The sequence below is a fragment of the Heliangelus exortis genome, chromosome 1, assembly GCF_036169615.1.
Source record: "Heliangelus exortis chromosome 1, bHelExo1.hap1, whole genome shotgun sequence".
Lineage (NCBI taxonomy): Eukaryota > Metazoa > Chordata > Aves > Apodiformes > Trochilidae > Heliangelus > Heliangelus exortis.
In genome coordinates, this window is record NC_092422.1 from 86,770,187 (window position 1) to 86,793,676 (window position 23,490).

The 23,490-nt window shown below is 45.5% G+C and overlaps 1 long non-coding RNA gene across 1 annotated transcript; it reads right to left on the reverse strand.

Annotated features, from left to right (window-relative positions):
* Positions 1 to 17,700: 17,700 nt before the first annotated feature.
* On the reverse strand, positions 17,701 to 19,015 carry LOC139801258 (uncharacterized). The gene is made up of 2 exons (XR_011728208.1): positions 18,881 to 19,015; positions 17,701 to 17,878 (listed from the first exon to the last, which is right to left on the reverse strand). It is a non-coding gene; the product is annotated as an uncharacterized lncRNA (long non-coding RNA).
* Between the last annotated feature and the right edge of the window lie 4,475 nt (positions 19,016 to 23,490).

Genomic DNA, 23,490 nt, shown 5'->3' on the forward strand with positions numbered 1-23,490 from the left:
GAAGAGACTGAATTTGGGTGGATGTGTGGGTGCAAGACAGCTTCTGCTGAAAGGGAGGTTTCTGCAGGGCCAACCTGTTGGTGGGGAGCAGAGCTCAGCTGCTGCCCCAGCCCCACAGCAGGCCTGGAGGGGGCTGTGGCATGGCAGTGAAGAGCTGCCACACCTCCACAGGCCCACCAGGCATCATCATCACCTCGTCTCCATCTGCCTCATGAGCTGCTTTTAAACACTGTCTCTTGCCTCCGTAGCATGAATGGCCATCAAAGAGATTTATAGCTGGGCCCAGCAGAGGGCTGGGAAGCTGCTGCCATGCCAGGCTGTGGCTGGTCCCTGCTTTCCAGAAGTTGGGAGTGAGTGATAACAGGGAGCTAAGACTCCAAGGAGGCAACAGGCAGGGCAGGGGCAGACATGTCCAGGATTTGAGCGATGCTCCTGTCTCTTCTCCCAGCAGCAGAGTGAGATCTTTTTCCCACCCAGGTGTGGGGCACTGGGGTGTGTGATCCTGAATGAGTTTCCTGAGCCGCTTTAATCTGCAAGGGTGTCTGAGAGCACCAGGGCCTTGCCTGGGGCAGAAAGTGGCCTTAGCATTATGTAGGGTGGGTGCCTTTTTTGAGTCACAAACCTAGGGTGAAGGGCCAACCTGAAGGACTGACAGATACAGTCAACCCAAGTGCTGGCAAGCAAAGACTGTCCAGCCAGCCGCCAGCATGTCCCCTGCCCACCTCAGCAGATCTTGCTGGCACTGGAGGTGTGAGGGCAGGAAAAGTTCTGGGAAACTGTTCACTGGGAAAGCAGGGGATGTCTGAACAATCTGTAATGCATAATGGGCTCCTCATCACAACACCCCTGCCACAGATGGGTGGGTGGTTACCTCTCCTTTTGCCCCTGTAGTCATGCTGTAGTGCTTGCAAGATTCCCAGCATGCACACACAGAAATACACCTGCTCTTGTGACTGTTCTTTGCATTTCCCAGCTTGGCTGCAGGCCACTGCATTTTGGAAAGCACAGCGAATGCTTCAACCTGCGCCTGACAAAAAAAGCACAGAGCTCTCCCCGCACTCAGAAACTCTTCAGCAGCAAGAAGCTACTGAGAGTGATTGCTGCTCTTCCCAAACGTCTCCTTTCTCTTTTCATTCCAGTAACTGTTTATTCCTGCAGAGTGGTTTTCATGAACAGCATCACTACCCCGTGGTGGCAGGAGCTTAATCTCTCTGAAACAAGGGCAGCTGAGTAGGAGTGAGTCACTCTCCTTCCAGTAAGGAAGCTCCTTCAGGAAGCCTCTCTGGCAATGGTGTCCTGTGTGGCCCTGATCCTCTGCTGAGCTATTCAGCTTTAACAATGCTGACAGTGTGTAATACTGCCCCGGAAACCTTCAGAGATTGCTTGTCAGACATAGCCAATGTCTCCAATGCCCAGGCAGCTAATCTAGCAGCAGCCAGATCTGGGGTAAGGAAGCCAAGGGAAAGGAGGCACCCTCTTGGCTGAAAATGGCAAAGGACCAAGAGGTGCTGTAGTCTTTGTATGAGCACTGGTGGCAACCTGGAACACAGAAAAAAAAAAAAAAAAAAAAAAAAAAAGAGGCTGTCTCTGGGGATCTTGATGTCAGCTGAAGAGCTGAGCTGCTAAAAACAATAGTGCTGCTGTAAGTGGCCTAGGTAGAGAGGAGGCTTCAAGGGCAGATGACAGACATCAGAGCACAGTGAAATTGATGTGGAAGCTGACACAAAGGAGGCAGTTTTTGAATGATGTAATAAGCCTGTAACAGGAAGGACTTGGCAACCCACAAAACTTTGGCCCTATAATGATACACATTTTTCAGGATGGAGAAAGGCAGAAAATGCGTTTGCCATTAATTTTTAATTATAATGGAGTGTTCTGTAGTGATAGGTAGTTTCTACTGCATAAGCTGTACATTAGGGGATGGCCCAGTAGCAGCCTTCTCATGGATAAGGCTGTGACAAGATGAGCACAGAGGAAAGGACTTGGAAAATGTTTCTAAGACAGCCATATAATGCCACAAAAAATGAAACATTGCTCCACAAACTGAGCATTTCAATTGAAGTGCTCTGCTACTACTGAAGTACAATTTCTTACAGCTTGTGCTCCACTGGTGGCCTGGAGATAGTGTCTCCACGGTTTCTGCTGTGGCCTGAGGTTCAATCCTGCAGGACAAGGTAAGGTATAGATGCTGGGGTACTCATCATGGACTCAGGAGATGGGTAGTCAGTTCCCTGTGCAGTCACCGGCCTTCTGTGTGCCCAGGTGAGCCACATGGGCTGAATTTGCTGAATAGCTGAGCTTCTTTTGCAGTGTTTGTGATTTCAGGAGAATGCTGGAGGCTTCAGTCCTCCAAATCAGATTCCTGCTTCAGCTCTCTTTTCATGTAGCTCCCCTCCTTTCTGCCTTAGTTTGACCACTTTTATTTGGGTTGCAAAAGGATGAGTATCAGGATGAGTATCTACTGTGGCTGGCAGACACAAAGCAGCTGTCACCTCGCTTGGCTAGTACTGCAGTCCAAGCAATAAGTGGTGGAAGGAAGAAGAAAGAGCCTGAGGTGTTGAGAATCCCCATTCTACTGCTCACATCCTTCAGCTTGCTTCTGGCTGGTTACACAGCTGTGACATGGCCTCTGATCACCTGATAGCCCACCCATGGGTAATGATTGAGACCCATGCAAGCTGCTAAAAGGACCTGTCTTTGCAAACTCCTATGAAAAGGAGTTTGTAAAGTCCTATGAGTCCTTTCCAGCCCAGGAGATACTGCCTTGGTGGACCTCGGTGGAAAAGATGGCCTTGGGAATGCTGCTCCTGTACTCTAGTGCTCCAGCTCAGCTTGTGCACAGCAGTCTGGATTTAGGCAGCATGAGCTCTCTTGGGCTCATGATGTGAAAGCAGGATGAGGGTGCCAGGAAGAGCAGCTCCTGTATTTCAGGGACAGCTGAAACTGGTGTTCCTGCTCTCACCACCAGAGGTTATGGGAGGGAGAAGTGCTGCAACCCTATACTCCTCTGCCTGCCCTCAGATGGGCGACTGCTAAGATCCTAAATGAGGATCCTAGGAAGCTAAATGAGATGCTAAGATCCTAAATGGGAACGAAGCAATGCTTTCTGGATACTTTGAAGGAAGACAAAAGAACAAAGGGCTTTCTGGCACCAAGGGGAAGAGAAAAAAGAAACGTGCTTCTAAGGATTCAACCCTTAACACAGTGACGTAGAAAGAAGGAGATTCTGTTTGCAGAGGAAGTGAGAAAGGAAATTAAGGAGCAGGGAAGGAGGAAGCAGCTCACCAACAAAAACTTGTCCTCTGGGGCAGGGAAAAGTGGTAGGTCTGTTCCCTGGGGAGCTGCATTCCCAGAAGCAGAAATTACCATCTGTGGCTGCATTGCCTATGGCACAGGTGAGCTGCTGTTTGTGGGCCAGGCTTTGAGGAGGCCCCTGTGTATGCTCATTCATGCTGCAGCACAACCAGACCTGGCACCCTTCCCTCTCTTGAGTGGGGTCAGGGTAGGATGCATCTTGAGTGTTGAATCTGTTCCTTCTTGAGAGCTCGACTTCCTTGGAAAGTAAAAGATACATTCATAAGACTTGGAATGTGTCTTAGAAACTGGAAAATGTCCTACGTGTTTTGTTCCTGCTGCTATCAAGTTGCTGGTCGGCTCAGTGGCATTGTTCTGGCTTTGGGTCAGCACATCTCCCAGTCCTTCAACCAAGCACAGCATGTGCTAGTGCTGCCCCTGCAGCCCTCATCTCCCTGTCAGGTTTCAAATAAATTCTTTTCTTCATTTCACAGGGCTGGAGAGCAACCTCCCCATGCCTCTGAGCCTGCTGGTGGCTTTGGGCAGTGTGCCTGATGAGCTGACAGCAGGTTAGCTGCAGTGATGCCATCCCCCAGGGGCTGCAAATCCTCTCTTAGCAAGAAGACTGGTATTTCACCTTCTCTACATCAGCACGAGTGTGGGATTGCTGCAGGGGGTAGAGCAGAACTGAGAAGGGAATACAGCAGCAGCCATGGCCAGAGGACTGTATAAAGTTAGCTGCGGTTTTTCTTGGGGAACTCAGCCAGGGTACCAGGAGCTGCAGGGTGCTGCTTTCTGTCTGCTGCATGGTCACACCCTGCAGAGAGAGGAAGGGAGGTAAGGTAGATGCTGAGACTTTCTCTTTATCCCGACCCTCTCCCGAGGGCTTGCTGTGGCTCCCTTCCTTCCTCTGCCCTGCAGGGGATGCTTTGTTTTGTTCCTTTGAAAGATTCACTGTCCTTGAATTCAGAATAGCAGCCAAGGCCAAAGATGCAACAAAAAGACAGGGCAGAAGGGCTCCTAGTTGTCTGTAACTGACGGTGGGAATATTTTTCCATTTCTTGCCCTTTTCACTCATCTGCACAAAGATAGGCACTTTCGTCTGTTTTGCCCTCTTTCCTCTCCTGGGCATCAAGCACTAGAAAATGCCAATGGGCCTTTTTATTGAAAAGGCCTGAAAACATCTGGAGTGGCTGCGATGTAGTGGTCTCTTGTCAGGAGTTCTAGACCTGATGCTTGTCAGATTTGGACTTGAGCCAACAGGCATGAAGAAGGCACCTTCAGTGTCATGCAGATGATTCCATCAGCTGCTGGGCATGAGGTGCCTGCCTCACAGTGGGAGGGACAAGGACAACATCAGCAGCAATGAAGTGTTACAGAAGTAACACCTACTATGTATTGTTTAACAGATTTTTTTGTGCAAGACTAAAACTAATTTGCAGTTGAGCAGTGGAAGAGCTGTCTGCAGGCAACTGGCTGCACTCAGGGGTGACTCAGCTCACACAAATGTGTTCCCTCAGATCTAGTAATTTCCCGCCTTCTGCTTGACTTTGCTATCTTACAAAAATATTTGAAGAACTGACTGAAAGTGTGTGCTCAACAGCACGATACTGAGTATGGGTTTCTGTGAACATCCTGGCTTTCTCTTGGGAAAAGCAATAAGGAAATTTGGGGGGGAGGAAAAAAGTTGGATTAGTTTTTATTCTTTGTCTCTGTTTTTTCTTTTTGGACTACGACTTATGGTATGGAGCAAAAGCAACAGTACAAAAGGACAGAGGTTGCCAATAGAGAACTGAACCAAACTGAACCTCAGCACTGATGATGTAATTTTTCAGATGAGAAGCATTGAAAGGCATTCCTAAGCCATTACAAACACTCTGCTCATTGTCATGTATACAGTGTCAGCCCCATGCATGAGCTCTGCTAAGGAAATCTCTGGCTCTTTAGGTTAAGATGCTTTAGAGCTCTTTCCCAGACAGTTAAGAAGAAACTTGTCTTTCCTTCTAGGAAAAGAACAGAGAAAGCAGTGGGAAATTTCAAACACCTGATTGATTTCTTTGCACAACTTCTCTGTGCCAGGATATAACCTTTGCCCTTGGACATTTTGGCTAGCTTGAACAAAACTTATGTGACTGCAGAGAAGATGGATATTGATCTCAAAGCCACCTTTTCATGTTCAGTGTGATTTTTCTCAAGTGCTGGCTCCTTAGAGTTTTTAATAGTAGGTAAAAATATGGCCCTGTCCACTGAGTGTAAATGGGCTTCTTGCACCTGTATCATGTCCTCTTCCTGTAGGTAAGGAAGAATTTGAAGGCTTCTGTAGTATATACCAACATCTCAGTGGGGATGTTCCACTGATCTTCTCTCCAGCAGAATTAATATTTGCTTCATCTGTTTAGAGATGAACAGGAAACTCCAGCATCTGCCATCTCAGAGGAGTACTGCAGAAGGGTATAGTTAAAATCCAGCATTATACTGAACTCCTGGGATTGCCAGGCAAGGCATCTCTCTACTAATGATGACATTTTCAAAAAACACTCTGAAGGTTTGATCTCAGTCCCACTGGGCATTTTGCCAGAGATCTTAATGGCTCTGTGTCTGATCTCTTAATCTCTAATGCACCTGTGCAAACTTGACAGTTTACTGCAATTTCATGCTTTTTGGAAATCGTCTCACACAAATGCCATCAGAGAGAGCAATTTTAAGGTCATTAGCTCAGGACATAGCAAATAAATAGTGAGAGAAAATAAGCTGTAAATGTCATATTTGTTTAATACACAAACTAGCTCCTGAAGAGCAGTTATCCTTATGTCTAGAGACAGCATGAAAATTACATTCTGTGGGCTTCAAAATATGGGGCTGTTGGAAGTGAGAGTAGTATAACATGGTTGTTTATCTTCTCTACTCTGTTCCCTATCTCCTCATTGTTCCCCATGCACACATCTGTTTGACTTATTTACCAATATCTTTTAATTCTGGGACTGCAAACCAGGATTAAAGACGTAGCCAAAGAACTTCAGGTTCTGCTTCTGAGCTTTGGTAACAGTGTGTTTTGCTTTGGGGATAAGTAATACTTTTTATATGCTATTCCAAATAAAAGGAAGGGGTAAGACGGAAGAGTTTTTCCTTCTCCGGATCAGTAGAAAAGACATAGGGCCACTGGCATTACCTGATGCAAATGCTCTGCAGATTAAAAAAATAAAAAAGGCAGAGGACAGGTGAATTAAGTTACCACTTGAATCAGATCTGTTCTATCAATATCTACACTTAAAACTGACTTCCAGGTTTGTCAGTGTTTCTGTTTGTGGAGGCAAGCTTGAACCCATGTCCACATTAGGGTGAGAGAATCAGTAGAAAGACAGATATCTATTCCCTTTGCTATGGATTAGATGGGGGGAACAAGAAGAACATAAGCAAGGGAACTTTAAGCCCCCTGCCCTTCTGTGTCCCCATCAGTTCTTCCTTGTGGGGTGCATTTGCTCTGCTGTGTGTGGGGGAGGGGCCACCAAGCCCAACCACTGCTGGAGCATCAGTATCTGCCTGGCTCTTTGCCAGGAGTCTCTTGTGGTCCCTGATACATTTTTTGGTCTAGAAAAAGGCTTCCCCTTAGCTAGTCTTCCAGCTGCCCTGAAAGATGCTCTCTGAAGATGGGAATAATGGTGGCACCACAGCTTCAAGCATAGCATGATTTTGCCAGTAAACCTTCTCCTGTGGCCCACAGTGGTCCTTTCCAACAAGGCAGGGTTCCTCCACTGTGAAAGCAGTGGGGAGCACTGGCACACTCTTAAAAGCCCATGGAGGTGGTCTTAGACAAGAGCTCTGCTGCTTTTCCCTGGGTACATGAAAGCAGGGCATGGTATTGTGTAACAATTCCCTGAATAAAATGCTTTGTCCTCCTCTGTCACCATCTATGCCTCCTCTCCCCTATTCTCAGCACAGATTACATTCTCCAGCAGTACTGGGATATCTGCTTGAGGGGCAGCACAGATTCACAGGTTTAAAAGAAACCCTGACTTCTTCCTGATAATTTTTTTTTAAGATTTGAGGGAAGTCAAAATGGCTTTCTGCTAGTGAAAATGTAAGCAGGGGATAAAACTCTGAGCTCCTAAAGTAGGTATTTAGTAAATACTAATATTGGCCTGCTCTAGGCATCTGAGTTGCTAGATTTGCCAGCTCTCCAAAGTCTGACTGTAGCCCCAAGTGAGTCATTCAAAGCACTCAATATACAGGCAGTATACAGACCTCCTAAGGTGGCAGGTGGATTAAATAAGCTTGGTGACCAAGATAAATGGGTGAAACACTCATTTCTTTATGTGCTACAGGAACACCAGGCTATCAGCAAGTGCAGATAAGCTTCAGTAGTGGATTAATTTTACAAGGCATTGTGTCTCATTTGGGTTAAGCATGACACAAATTTCCCCAGTGTAAGAAGATGTCAGTGTATGGTGAAAGTATGTGCATTTTTTTCTTTTGCAGGCTTAAAATAGTTGTTTGTTCATTCTGAAGAATGTTAACTCTGTAAATTTACATTTTACAATGTAAACATTAGTCCACTGGCTAGTTTTTCTTTTTGGCCAGGTTTCTTTAAATATTAGCAACATGTTTAACGGTTGCTTCACTCATTACAGTTTTATACATTGCTTTAATTAATCTTGTACCTCAGCAGGGCAGTAGAGGCTTGAAATGAGGCTTCACTGCCGTTATGATGACGTCTGTTTGCTTTTATCAAGCCCAGTGACTCAGTTTCAATTGATTTGTACCTCCAGAGTTTCAGCCACGCTAAGGTGTAGATGCAATTTCAAATGAAGAGATACGAACTAAAGTGAATATAGAAATGCTGTCAGTGTGCTCATGCTAGAGGATTTGTGTCTTTGAAAATTCGGCTTCTGTGAAGGGCTTCAAGTTGTGTTTGGTGGAAATGTGAAATGCCAGGATTTGCTGCCCAAGTGGCAGGTGCAAGATGTTGAAACCTTCTGGAGGTTTAATGACCTGACACTCTGCCATAACTCACATCAGCAGTAATCCTGACATTCCCACTCAGAATCTCAGAACCCTGCAATCAACTGGGACTAAAGAAACAGCAAGAAGTGCATCTTCTGCAGACAGGTTTTTTTCCACTGTGGTGGGGACTGTGCAAAGGGAGTGGCAACTGTAGTGGGCAAAATCACAACTTGTAAGCCAGAATCCAATCTCCAGCAGGAGACAGCAGTAGATGCTCTCGAGACAAATGCTGAGTATCTGAGCAAGAGGTACATTTCTTAGGAGGACAGGACATTCCTTCCTGATCCTTTTGTTTGCTCTGATCTATACTTTGAAGCATGAACTGGCCTCCTGGCTTTCACCACATGTTCCTTGGCCTCTGCTCCTTGTACGTCCTGCTCTGGCAGAAGGTGGCATTGTGGCATCTCTGCTGTCCCATAACACACCCCCTACCATCGTGTCTGATGTGAGGGGTCAGCCTGACCCATGGTCTGTGCCACATGAGGGTCTTGCTGGGTCCTGCTGGGAGGCGCACACTCCCTGCCTGGATCTTCCTCCATCACACATCAGGCATCCCATAACCTGGTGGTGGAGCATCTCCCTCCTTTTTTTGGGGGGTATAGTAGATGCTAAGGAAGCTCACATGGATACAGGAGGATGTTGAACAAGTTTGTGGAGGAAAATCTACTGAGTGTCACCAGCAAGGTTGTGGACACTAGCTGGCTCAGGAACTCCTTGAAACAGTGGTTGTTGGACATTCAGGAGATCCATCATATGCAGTTACCTCTTGATGGAGAGCTACATCCTTGGGACCACTGCTGACTTCACTGGTTGATGCCCTCATATTCTGCTGTGCTTCCCACCTGCTTCTGGCCAGTTCTGTCAAGCAGCTTGGACACTTGAGCTGGGTCAAAACTGAAGCATTCTGACATGTGGGAGTTTTGGGGGTTTTTTTGTGTTTTGTTTTGTTTTGGGTTTTTTTTTTTTTTTTTTGTGTGTGTTTGGTTTTGGGGGTTTTTTCATTTGGTTGGTTTGTTTTTTGGTTTTTGATTTTTTAATTACTTTACTGCTGTATCTGTTCCCTAAGTCAGAGGTGCTAGCTGGTGTAAGGGGATGACACGGGGCACAAGAAGGGAGGGTGATGCTAATTGTCTGAGCCAGTGTTGCTACTGATGGCTCTGTATTGTGAAATGATAATTCTGGAGTTACTCTGCCCACAGGAACCTTTGCAGCTCAAACCTCAGCTGATGGCAACAGCTCTCTATTCATGTTAGAAGTGTGCTAATTTGCAGCAGCAGCAAGTAATTTTAGAGAACATCCCCTGGCTCCAAATACTTCACATCAATGCCAGCCAGGCTGTGAGCATGCTGCTGTCCTGTGGGAATGAGCTTGGCAGGCTGCTGGAGCTGTGCTGTCTTTGTAGTGGTGCAGGTACAGATCTGAAAAAAACACTTTCTCCTCTCACAGTTCACGTTAATAAAGCTAACAATACTCTCCCCAGCATCTCCACTACTGGCATTTTTCCAGGTTTGAATCCAAGGTTTTTAAAATCCACATTTTTTTTTTAAATTTATTATTTCTCTGATGGGAGAAGCAATATATCTCTCCATATATGTATGTGTGTGTATATCTATACAACTGTTGACAATCATAAATTTTAAAATTACAATTTGAAATAACAATTTTAAGCAAGAGAAGGTTATATGAAAAGCAAAGAACACATCAGTCAAAGAAACACTAGTATAAAATAATTGTGACAGATTTCCCTGTGTGCTCTGATTGCTGTTCAGTTTTCTGGGAATTCAGTATAGCCATAAACCCAGCTTATGGATGGCAGCTTGTGGCTCTGAGCATGCAGTTGGATCAGTAAATTTACCCCTTTATAAAGCAGAGATTTTTCAAATGCAGAGCGCAGCCCCTGGCTGCTTGTGACAGGACACATGACAGCAATCATATATTGATTGTGTATCTTGGCTAGCATATATTGCATGTATTTTCTATTGTGTATCTCCCCTTTTGAAGCCTGACACCCCACGATTCCATGAGCCTTGGGGCAAAATTTCTCTTTGGAAGTGAAGCTGCCTTCCTTCTGCATCTCCACAATCACCAACCTCTCTGGAAACCTGAGAAATAGCTCGCTGGAAAAAACACAAGTACAGGGCTGATGTATTTTTGATACCTGAAAACCCCTAAACCAAGCAGCCACTTGCTGGCTTGTTGTAACAGCAATGGGCCCAGGGCAGGGGGATAGGGTGGGACTTACTTCCTCGCAGCACATTCCTCACTGAATTATGGGCCTAAGGCAGAGACCTCATTTTCTCCAGATGACTCTCAGGAAATACCCTTCCCATCAGCTATTATTGCCTACATAATGGGGAGGGAAGTGCAACAGACTTGAGCAATAGCTGAGGTACTCCATGGGGCACATCCCAAAGCTGGTGCAGGGAATGCTGCTAAGACAACTGATTACAATGGCACTCGGTGGGTGTATACGGTTCCCATTTTGCCCTAGAATTATGAGGTCATGTGGAAAACTACAGCTACTTGTTTAGAAGCAGGCAGCTTGTTGAAAAGAAACATTATAAAATCCCTTCCTAGGCATGTACTGTCAACATTCGTGCATAGGTTTAACTTCAATACTGGGACCTCTAGGTAGGAGAACGTGTACAAATGTTTGCAGGATTAGAATCTTAAATGTTAAGTTTCCAGAAAATCCAGTCCAGGAAAGGAAAGCCTGTCAAGGGAGAGGTCTGCTGGGATTTGATTTATGAACAGGACATCCTGCTTAGTTCTGAGATCTTGTAGATACAATTCTAGTGAGACTGCTGGGTTTTTGTGATGGCAAAGAAAAGGAGCTCACCCTCGCCCTTGTCTACCAAAGGCACTCAGACCTGTCTGGGCATCATATCACTGCCAAACATTTGGTGTTCTTTATCACATTTCACCACCACTGTGTACAAAGCAATGTTAAAAATGCATGGCATGTGTTCAGCTCCATGCAAGCAGACTGACATGGCTGTTGTTAATTAGCAAGATGCATGCTGTCATTTGTGTCATTCAGCTCAGGCTTGATTCCATGACCTAGCTGCAGAAAAAGCTGGTCCAGAATGTTGGGGCAAAAGGCAGAAGAGAGGTACAGCTCTTAGGAGGATGTTTCCCACTTCTTCTTTTTCTGGATCACTGCAGAAGCTGCTCCTCCATTTTCCACAAGTGGGGGCAGGGGTTCTAAGGGCTCAGCTTGTGCACTCGGTTTTTCTTTTATGTGGGAATTAGGGTGCAACAGAGATGAGAAAAAGGATGTTTCACTCCCACATCATTCTCCAGTAGGAAATGAGACATCCAAGAAGCTCTGCACTCTGAGGCAGTGTTACTCCAGGGAGTAAATGGCAACAAAGAGGTTTTAGAAAGCTGCTTTCTCTTGGTGCCTTAGATGCTGCTGTTAAGCTCAAACAACTGAAGGGTTTCTGTCTGTGTCTGCCTGAAGCTGGTTCCTGGTTTTAGCTGGAGTTTCAGGACTTCAGCACCTCAAGCTGCTTCTCTGCTGCTTAATTAAATGGTGCCAGGGCACATTCCCAGACATCAAGGCTGAGTTCACTATACTATAATATTGTTAGGATGTCCAAACCATGTCTGTGGTCTTTCAGATGTTTCCCAGGCATGGCTTGGATGCCAGCAGGGCCTGGAGACCATTCTCAGCAGGCATTTGTGGTGAAACTGTCTTGTTTTGGCAGATAAGAAAGTTCAATATTCTGGAATGCTGTGCCAGAGGACAGACCTGGGCACACCTGATGCAGGACATAACCAGGGTGTCTCCAGCTGCCTGTCTTTGGGATAGAAGGCTCTCTTATTTACAGGGGGCTTACAGAGGATTGTATAGTGCTTTAAAGGTCAGTGCTGGAGCTGGCTATTCAGCTAAATAAAATGCAGCATAGCTTGGTGAGAGCTGGTAAGGAAGGAGATGGGTAAATTCACTTGTCTGGCTGCTTCCTCATACATGAAGGAAATAAGTGTCTGAATTAGAAATGGGTAAGCTGTGTTTACCTGTGTTTCCTTCTGGCTACACCACAGACAAACCTAACTTTCTACCTTTTTTGTTCCTGGTATGTTGCTTATTCACCTCATTCCATTACCTGGCCCCAAGTCCCTACAAACTAGTGCTGAATCTCGTGTTTTGTTGGATGTTGCAGAAAATCTCAAGCCCACCCTGTTGTGAGTGGACAATGGATGCACATTATAAGGAGGAGTTAATCATTCAGCTGTGGATCGACAGAAGAGTCCTCCGGGCAGAGTTTTCTCCCTACCTCATTTATTACTTTGTCACTGGCTGAATCCCCACAGTTTACTGGGAGTCATGGCACTTCACTTTTACCTCCAGACAAAGGGAAACCATATCAGAAACCCCAGGCAGATAACTTGCAGCCACCTCATGGAGCTGCCTGTGTCTTCCAGTAGCTGACGTCCACTTGGCTGCATCACCTCCAGAACGAAGAAGCTTTGGGTGGGTCTGGATACCCACAGCTTTCACCTGGAGGCCTCCCCACCCCCCCATTTCTAACTTTGTAAGTAGCCCCATAGGTATGTGGGACTGCTAAAATTAAAATGGTCTGACCCTAGGACTAGGGCAGATGCTATGACAGCTGTGTGGCCTTTGAATCAGGTGTTAATCTCATGGAGGGTGATGCAGCTCTGCCAGTCACACACACACACATCCCTGATCCCCTTCCTCAGGGATGCCTACAGCACAGGCACAGCCTCAGAGCCACATGTCTGGGAGGTGGCAAATATGGGTTTGGAGCTCTTTGTCCTGGGTGAAAGAACGCTGCAGATCTGTGATGCAAAGTGCTTAAGGGGAAAAACATTCCTTGGAAAAATCAGAGACATGTAAAAAATTCAAGCTGATGTGTTATGCTGCCCTGTGCCTAAATGATTCTTGACTCTTCCTCAGGAAGCTCAGCTGTCCCATCTCTTTTCCCTTCTCAGATCTCCAGGGATATGTACACCCCAGGTATGGCCCTCTCTTTTAAGCAAGTTTGTGCTCATATACACTTTCTTTTGCTCAGATGCTCCCCTGACTTGGACAGTTCTTAGCTGCCAGCTGTCCCACAGGACCAGCAGTTCTGCTGAGCAGAATCCCAGCACCCAACCAGCTTTCCTGCCACTTGAACTTTTTATATCCAAACACTGGAAAAAAGTATCCACTGTGAGAAAGTGAAAGCAGGCATGTGGGTGCACCCCACCTTCCCTGCTTAAGGGAAGCAGGGAAGGAACTCTGTTCCCTGAACAGAGTTTCACACAGTGAAGTGGCATGACACAGGTTCTACAGTGGAGAGCACTTAGAAGAAAAGCCTCTATCCCCAAAATCCGATGCACTGGACAGGGGGTGGATGAGAGAAGAAGCTGTGGATACAGGCAACTGAGACACAGAGAGGGCAACTGTTTTCTCTAATCTCATGCTGGGAGCCCGTAGCAAATTTAAACACCAACCCACACTTCCTGTGCCTGGGCCCCAACCACATGAGAGCAGCTTTTGGTATGATGGATGAGGAGAAACCCCAGCACATGTGCCTTAGTTGGGAGGGGGTGGTGAGGCTGGGTCTGGCCCCACACCAGGAGTCCTGGAGGAGTGTGGGTGAGAGCTGGTGGGAGCTGGGTGGGAGGCAGTGGGCACTGAAAGGGATACTTGTGACTAGTGAGAAGCAGAGGAGCTCCCCCCTTTTTTGCTCAGAAGCCACTTCAAGGTGACTTTGAAGCAGTCCGAAAGATCCCAAGCAGTTTTGGCTGCCTTTTAAGGGGAAACTTAGTGTCTGCCAGTGGAGACTCCAGAAGTGAAATAACAGGCCTGATGGCAAATCTCATGAAGCAGATCCTCTGTGGGTGTAAATCAGCATCGTTCCCTTGGTCCCATTTAGCTCTACGCTGGCTTAGAGCCTGTGCTCCCAGATGTCCTCGCAGGGTGGTAAGAAGCAGCAGAACAAATTCAGGTGTAATTGCTTCTCACAGAAAAAAATATAAGGAGAGGTGGCTTGCTTCTTGAGGATAAATCTAGGTCCATTGTTTGGGTGTTTTTTTCCTTGAAAGAAAAGCAGAGTTACAATACAGAGGCAGAAAGACAGGAATGCCATAAAACAAGCAAACAAGGGTGGAAGCATTTGCCATGTCATGGCCTTTTATTTTTCCTGCATCCTTCTGTCGCATAGCAGCTAACAAAATGGACTTGAAAACCAGAGGGAATGGCTGCATGAACTCCCTTTTAAGGAGCTTTGGCTAGTTCTCCTCATTGTTAAGTTGTTGGGGTTTTTTAACCAGTGTCACTCCATTGATTTTCACTGCAGTGACACAGCTGTAAAACAGGCTTAATGTAGTGGAGAATCAAACCTTATGTATCTAAATTTGTTTTTTTCTCAGAACCATGCTCTTGTTACAGGGAAAAAGAAGTGCCCTGACTCTAAAGGTAAGCTCCAACTCTTCACTGCACCGTGAATATTTGCAGATATAAATCCCATTTAGATGACTTTACAAAGCACTGAAGTACTCCACAGCAGCAGGATTTAACCTTGGGGTGTTCGCTTGCTGTAATGTGATTAATGAGCCTTTCCCCATGCATAGCAGATATCTAAGCAATTTTTTGTGTATGGAAGTGGAGCAATTGTCCAGCCTTGCGCAAATGAGGAGCTACTTCAGTGTTTGCCCTGTGAAGAGACTTCAGTTTCAATGGGCTTCAAGATTGCACTTTTGTGTTAAGTGGAACTGTGATCTTTTTCCAATGAGTGTTGCTATGCAGGGCCAATTTGTGACGTCCATTATTCTAAATTAAGTAACTTCTGCACAGCAGAAATATGCTCCACTTGCACTGCTAATCTGTCTCTCACACAAAGGCATGTTTGGAAGAACAGTTATTTATTGCAAGTAATAACTGCAGGTTCTCAAAAGCATTTATAACTTAGTTTCCAGAGTCAGAGCACTCCAGTTTGAAATAATTTCCTTTCAATTTTCTGTCTTCTCAGTATCTTTCCTGACTGTTTTAGACCAAATATTGCATACCTAATTATTCTCCAAAGGAGAATCTCAGCCACGGAGAATGAAATGCACTTTACAAAATTATTCATGCAAGAATCTGTTCTCCAGGTATCAGCTATTGCCTGCCTCTCTGTTAAATAAGTCTGTCTTGTTCAAGTCTTCTGCCTCACCTGTACAAATGGTTATAGATCTTATCTGTGTAATTTGTGAGTTCTTCTCAGTCATTGATATAACAGTCCTTTGAATGCCCTCTGGCAGAAAGTAGAAACTGTAGTTAATGCTTACCCAGTTTGTCTGAAATCACAGAGGAGAGCCAGGGCACAGTGGGATTTTAAACCAGCTCATCTGTGTTTTTATGGTATCCCTTCCTGTAGATGAGCTTCATCACTGTAAGAGCAGAGTGATTGAAGTTCTTCCCAAAAGGACCCAGAAACTTAATTTCATTACAAACCACAAGCTACTAGCTATTGATGGCTCCTCTTACTTGAGGGTTGGTTTTTTTTTTTTTTTTTTTGAGGCTGTTGTCAGGAAGGTGAAATGCAAATATATCAATATTTGCAAGGGTTCAAAGGTTTAATTTGGCATTTCTTTGTGGCTTTGCCCATCAGGTATCATGGGGCCAGGAAGTGCAACTGAGTAACTCCATGGCAGCAAAAAAAAAAATGAATGGTTTGCACCCTGTTTTACTCCTGCATGACACTGGCTAAGACATCCTGACCCATTTTTCCTCCCCCAATAGTAGCAGACTGAGGCTGCTCTTGCAGGGAGACAGGGGCTGACTCCATGCTTGCTGTGCAGAGTTTTTATGCAGGATGAAGTACAGATGCATCCCTCTCTTGTTTAATAATAATGAACAAATTTAGAGCTGTCCAAATAGGTATGTGAGTAACTAGCAAAGTGGAATAAAAATGTTTATAGCAAATAATTCATCTGCTTAAAATCCTTACCCATCCAGTGTGCTAGACTTACTGAGGCCCTTGCAGAGTGGGGGGAACTGCAGGCATTCTTGTCACCTCTCTGCCTTTAGAGGAAAGGAGAAGTTATGGTTGAAAGGAAGTGTTAAACCACTGTTCAAAGGTCACATGAAATCTCTGTGGCAGTGCTGAAAACATCACTCTCTCATTTTCAAAATCCTTCCAGGATTGCATTCTCTCTGGCAGACTGTGTTAGCCAAAAGAGATTTCTCCTGTTTTGTGAAAGACCTTCTGCTTTTCAGCCCTGTCCTCTGAGGAAACATTTCTCTGTAACAAGTTTGCCTTGAATCAGTTTGACTTCTTTTGATTTTTTGTTACAGCCCACAGCAAAACTTGTACCCCTGTGTAACTATTCCCCATGAACTTCCCTACAAAACACAGAGCAAACTGTGCTGGCTGCTCCCCATGGGAGTGGAAAATGAGAGGGAGAGTTGCATCGCCCATCCCCTCAGCAGGGTGTGAAGCCTGTGTGGGACCCTTGTTCAGCAACTGAGTTCCCTGAGTGTAAGGAACCCGGACACTCACCAGGCACAGGGCTACACTCAGGGAGCTGTGCCTTGCAGATTTTACAATATGTTTGCATCTGCATCCATTTCCAAAGTATTGCTGCTTCAGCCCAAGTTAGCAGGGTGAGGTCTTGCATGGCTGGCATGTGTTACCACCAAGTACAGTGATTCTCACATTGCTAAAGGAGCATGGGGCTTTCTGAGGATCTTTCCCTCCTCAGCAGTCAGGGCTGCTCTCATCACGGTTTAAAAGGAGACTGCAAAAAAACCTATCAGCTAATCTGTAAAGTCCAGGCTTGCTACTTTTTTACTTCCCTCCTTGGGACAATATGAAGCTGATATTTATGTGTATGTAATGCCTGTGCCCTGGGGGAGGCACTCCTAAGGGAGTCAGGAATATGTTGTGTGCCTGCCCAATTAGTGCCCTGCAGCTCTGCCTGCTCAGACCTGCCACCCTCAATTTCCATCTCTGCTTCTGGGAAGAGGGAAGAAAGCTCTTCCCCTGATGCTGTCACAAGGAATATGCTTGCCAGTCTGGAAGTCTTCCAGTCCAGGAAGACAGGGGATACCACCCATCCCCAAGGCTTTTGCTGTTACCTGAGGTGCTGATCATCCTCATGCCATGGGCACCTGAGAATGACACGGAGGACAAATGTCACAGGGGCAACTAAAAAAGACCCAACCCATCACTTAGGCATTACACTGTGGTCACTGATTGTGCCAGGAGTGGTTGGAACCCAGTGAGAGGAGGCTCCACACTCCAACATGAATGTCTGCAGAGCTGTTGAATTATCTCCTGCTTACAAAGTTTGTGCATCAAAATATTTTTGGTCTTGTTCTGGAGGCTGGCAATCCAGCTGCACTTCTTTCCTGCTTGACCTCTTATTCTGAGGTTTAGCTAGCAAGTATATATGAGGGGTTCAAGGTAGTTTATTGATCCATAAAAGGGGTGCTTTATTTTTTTACAGCTGTATATGCATGTGTGTGCACATGGGCACAGAAACATGTGAAGAAAAATACGGGCTGTTCCCTTGGCTTCATCCCACTTTCCATGAGAAGAAGTGTTCCCCTGGAAGCCGTAGCCATTTGTGTCTCACAATCTGCCACCTGTCAAAGCAATTTGAGATTTACTAGTGACAACTGAGTGCTAATGTCTGCCATCCTTACCCTGCAAATAGTTGATGCATTCCAAGTCCCATGGCCCCTGGCCCTTACATCAGCTCCCCTCCCCAGGATTAGTTCAAACTCAGCCAGTCACCCAGTGGCCATTTGGAGTGATTCACTCTTAGAAGTACGTATCTTCCACATCCACTAAAACTTCAGGGGGAAAATGAGTCATTTCACATTATAGAAAGTCATATCTTGCCCTTGGTATTTCTCTGTATACATGAGCAATAATCATTTATTTTTAGATAAGTTTCTCCAATATAAATGCAGCTTCCTTTGATAAAGGTCGTCTTGAGAGCCACATGCTAATGTTCTGCTTATTGCACAAATGCTGTGGGAGCTTATTTATTTATTCACGTGTTTGCAGCAGTGCAGTGGAAGGACAGGGTGCTATAGCAGTAGCTGATTTTTGGGAGTCAGGCAGAGTTCCCATCTCTGTGCTTATTTGTTGAACGTGTGTCCAATAATTGGGTGAAACCATCCCCTTTCTGTAAGCATTTCCTTACCATTTGAATCACTTCTGTCTGCCTCCCTGACTGCTGATGACTGGTTTTAAGTCTCAGAAAACCCTGGCTTTTCAGGGGGAGCCATTGGACAAGGCATTTGTCACAGTGTCCTGGAGGAGACCTTGGCACTGCTAACCTAGAGCAAGGAAACGGACAGAGCAAAGCCTCGGCCCTCGTTGGGTCTTGACACCATCCCAAAGAACCAAACCATTCAGCACAGCAGGTGTGGGTGGATGTGGCTGTGGTCCACGTGTACTGTTGGGCCCATTCCACCCACAGCAGATCTGCACTGAGACCTGTGGCAGTTTTGAGACGTGCCAGCCCTAACATTGCATGCGGGTACTTCAGCAGCAGCACCCTCTGGATAATACCCTGGATTATTTTTGTACAAAGCACAGCAGCATTCCTGCCTTAGGGACATCTGGCCTCGCCTCACCCAGTTTCACCCATGGTGGGTCCATCCCCTTCTTAGCCTGCATGAGGCCAGCAACACGAGTTCCTCTGCAGTTTCTGAGACACTCCGGCTCTTGAGCAAGCACAGAGCCTCCACCTCCTTCTTGAGACATCTGTGGAAAATGGCAAGGAATGCCATCTGGCTGTCAGAGGCATTTCAGGGCCCTGACTGAAGGGAATTGGGGCAAATTTCTACCACGCCTAAATGTCTTTTGAAAAAGTCCCTTGAGTTTTATACCCATGTGTGTGTAAATGTATGCCTGTATTGCAAATAATGTGCAAATTGATATTTAATAATCCAAACCCATGGTTGTGTGCCCCAGAGAAGAAATTCGCAAATTGTTGAGATTTCGTTCACTGCCCCTTCAAAATTAAGATGGATTGGATATAACTCCATACTCAAACAGCTTTCAGCCCCGTCTCTAGCAATCCAAAATAACAGCAACCTTTACCCTGGGGGCTGTCTGTGGCTCAAAGCCAGACATGGAACACCTTGGGGGGGGGGGTTTAGTGCCCCCTGTGCTTTCCTGGCCCCTCAGCAGCCTCTTCTGGGTGGCTCAGTTTCACCATCTGCAGTGGCAGGTCCCTGTTTCACAGCCTGGGGTAGAGGATGTGTTCTCAGAGTGGCAAAGCTCAGCACCCCAGTTTCGGGTTTTACCCCTTGCAGAGGACCCATCCATCATCCCTCAGCATGGAGGGAGGGAGCAGGAGAGGAAAGTGAGTGGTGCAGCCACTGGGCATCACCTATGGAGCCACTGCCACCTCCTCCCAGGGCAGAGAGGTTGGTCAAGCTATCTCTTGTGCCAGGCTTGGCCTGTGCCTTTCTCTTTTGAGCTTTCTGCCCCATTGCATACATTTTGGGGGGAAATCCCAAGTGTCTTTGCCCTTCTTTATGCTTTTCCTTTCCTGCTCCTCTCCTCCTTCTCCTCTGGCCTCCAAGGACAGAGTTCATCCTTGCTCTGCAGCCTCTCTCCAAATCTTGTTCTTCAGGACGGGCATCCAAGAGACAGTTCCAATAAAACCTGCTCCAAATTGTGAGTCTCCCTGCTTCCCATCCTCCAACAGTTAAATGTTATTTTGGATATAAACTATCCAGATGAAAGGGATAGCTGAGATATTTTACTATCAGGCTGGCTCCTCAGTTAAATAAACACTATAAATCATGGAGCCAGATTCAGCCCTGACTGACCTTTCACATCGGGCTTTAGTTTGATGTTGAAATAAGGTGAAATACTGATTTCAAGAGTACTGACTTCTCCCCTATTGGTGTTTATGTTAAGAGAGTTCAGCTCATGGTCTTCTCCCTGCATCATGGAGACACTGCCAAATATTACTCAAAGTGGTGTTTTCCTGCTCTGTCTTTCACTTTTCACCAAATGTTCAGAGGGAAAGCAGGTCTCAGACACTATCTGTGTAGGAACTGTTTGAGCACAGATGTTATATCATTTTGGCTCAGCATGACAGAACACAATTATCAAAAAACATTTCTAAGTAACAGGATCTTTCTCTTCTCTAAAATAATTTCTGGCAAACAATCCTACCACAGGCAAAAGACCAGCCCTCTTCTTGTGGTAGAATAGCACAGGAATAGCAATAGAATGAGCATGCATGGTAGGGATATTGGATCTGAGTGAGAGTCAAGGCTACAAAATTTGTCTACTTACAGTGAAGCTTTCTTGCTACCTTACAGACAACAGAAAGAAATCAAAGGAAGAAGACAGACTATATATGACAGAAGATGTATGCCCCAAATGTGATATTCAGCAGACTGACCATTTTTACTGCAGCAGCACCACATATGCTCAGCTATCTTACCAGAAAAAGTAAGGCAACTACTTTGCATGCCTCCATTAGGACATATTTCTGTTTTATATGACCAGATGGCATAAAACCAGAGGTTCTTGTCTCTCTTTAGCTGGGAAAGCTGGCCAGGTTCATGCTTTGCTAGGCCTGGTGAACTCATCTTACCAGTGGGGATCTCTGGTGTTTGGCAACCATGGCCACACAAATTACCAGAACTGACAGAGTGGTGTAATGCTTCTTGGTGTTTTCATTGCCTGCAGTCCACACTGTGCCATGCTGCTTCTCCTGCATTTTGACAGGCAACAGCTTTTCAAATCTTTTACATGATTGCATTCGTAGTCTTCAATGCTTTCAAAACCTTTGTGATCACCTCTCTTGACTTCTGTATGATGGAGCACTTTGAATTTTATCCTTCAGTTCCTAAAATCAGCTTTTGGTTAAACAGTGTCTATTATGAAAGTTTTGCCAATCGAGATGTAAAGGTATCAAGTAATGGGGAGTGCACAATATCCCTTGGTAACAAGTCCCTGGACTGATTGCTCTCAGTATTAGCTGTCTCCTAGTGTAATGCTTTCCTGCATTCAGTTTCCAGCTTCCCTGCTTTATTAAAGAACTGTCTTCACTTTATACTCCTTCCTTGGCAAAGCATCTGGACATTTCCCCTTGGTGACCTGAGCAGAGATCCTGACTAAGCTCTTAATGACAGGAACCTATTCCTATTGCAACTCGATAGATCAGAGGGTTCAGCTGCACACTGGAATTACAGATAAGGCCCCATGGTCATGTGTTGGTTTGTGGTCTTAGGCCTGGCCCCTCTGAGCTGCTTACCATGTTTGTGTGATGCTGAACACGCTCATCTCCCATCCAAATATTTGCTGATTGAGGACATTCAACATCTCTCAGGCAACCTGGGCACCTTGGATGATCAACATGTGTAAGTGGAGTTTACTGGCACTTGGACTTTCCTGTCCCTGCCAAGTGAAACAGCCACACCAGGGGTTGCCTCTTGGGCAGGCAGCAGCCTGTGTGAAGGTATTAGGGGATCCTGGGCTTATTGCAGAGGATTTGTTGGGGCTGTTGTAAGGGAGCTACCTGAGGGTAATGCAAGAAGGAAAGAGAACACTATGTACCTAGAAATTATTCATGTTATTTATTTATTTATGGGTTGTTTCTTGGGTTTGTTTTGTTTTGTTGTTTTTCTTTTTTCTTAAAGCACCCCCTGACAGTCTCTCATTTGTAAAGAAACACGATGTACTTATCAACAGTAGGACATAGAACTGTTTGTTGGGCTGTGGCATTTTTACCTTCTGCTCCCTAGAGCTGCTGCTGAGACATTGAGAAATGCTTGTTTAGTGGCCTTAGAGCTGTGTAAATCATTTCTGTCAACAAACTTGGCTGCTCTTTCAAGTTAATGTGCCCTAAAACGTTAGACTATTTGTTTTTGCAATGTTAATGTAAATGCTTTTGCTTATAAACAAGAAGCTTCTATAAAAAGGACTCTGCAAACAACAGTCAATTGAGTGGGCCATAGTGCTCCTTCCACTGTTTTCACTTCTGGAGAATGAGCTAAATCACCATTTTGCTGAAGCCTCTAGAAGTGTTTCCACTCACTTTGACATAATCAAGATTTGGCACAGCAAGAAAAGAAGCTCTGGGTGTCAACATATTCTGCTTCTCCTAGATGCACACATGTGCATTTTGGCCCTCTGACAGTGTTAGTTTTATGGGTAGGCACTGGTTTATTAATGTAAATATCAAAGGATTCATTGAGTCCATCAACAGAAAATGAAGATGCAAATCCTAATGGTCTCTCATTAGGTCAGAATCTCATCTCCTTTTTCCCACCAATGACAGCTGCCTATGCCATGGGAGTGTGTCAGCAGCTTTCCTGCTCTCTGGGCTATGTCCTGTATTTTGCATCTTAACTTCTGTCTTTTTTTTCCTATTAAAGCCCTGCTGGGAGTATTCAATTGAGTAAAGTTGTTCAAAGTCAGTGGGAAGGAATCTTACCTACTTCAGTGGAATTTGGATGAAGGCCATATAAATAAGCCACAAAAAAGGCTGGTTTGCTCTGGTATCTTTTCCTGGTTTAATGGTGTTACCCAAATAGGATCATATAATCTCCATCCTATGTGGATGTTATAAGCTGGCTATTTTGATGGCCACAGTGGAGAAACAAAAGGAAAAACAAAACAGGGAACTCTATTTCCCATGGAAAATTATCAAAACAAAAGGCTGCCCATCCCTGCTGCATCCACAGGGACTATAATTCATGGGGTGGCAGAGGGGAGGGCCAGAAGCTTAGGAGAACATGGGAGGAAGGCATTCAAATAAGCAGTAGGTAGGGCAAAGGAGTGGGTACTATTTCAGCAATGCAGAATTCAGGGAAAGGAGAGAGAGAGAAGATTTGGAGGGGAAGCAACAGGAATGACTGAGGGTGAGAATGACTAAACCATGAATAGCTGGTAATGGGTGTGAGGAACAAGTCAACAGCCCGTGTGAAGGAAGCAGCAAGAGGTGGTTTAGAGACTTGGGAATGATGTCTCCATTACAAAGCAACTGAGGGGGGAGTCTTGAAATGTTAGTGCAGAGAGTAAGAAACCAGGCATAGGTGCAACATATGAGGAAAGGAGAACAGATACAATAAAAACTTAGGATGAAAGGGCATAACCTCCCTACCTTAAGCTTAAAGCAAATGAATTCAGAGCTTTTTGTGGCCCTGACATCAATTCTTTGCTCCTGAAACAGTAATGGGAATAAGGGGAGAAAGTGGTAGGAGAAAGAGGAAAT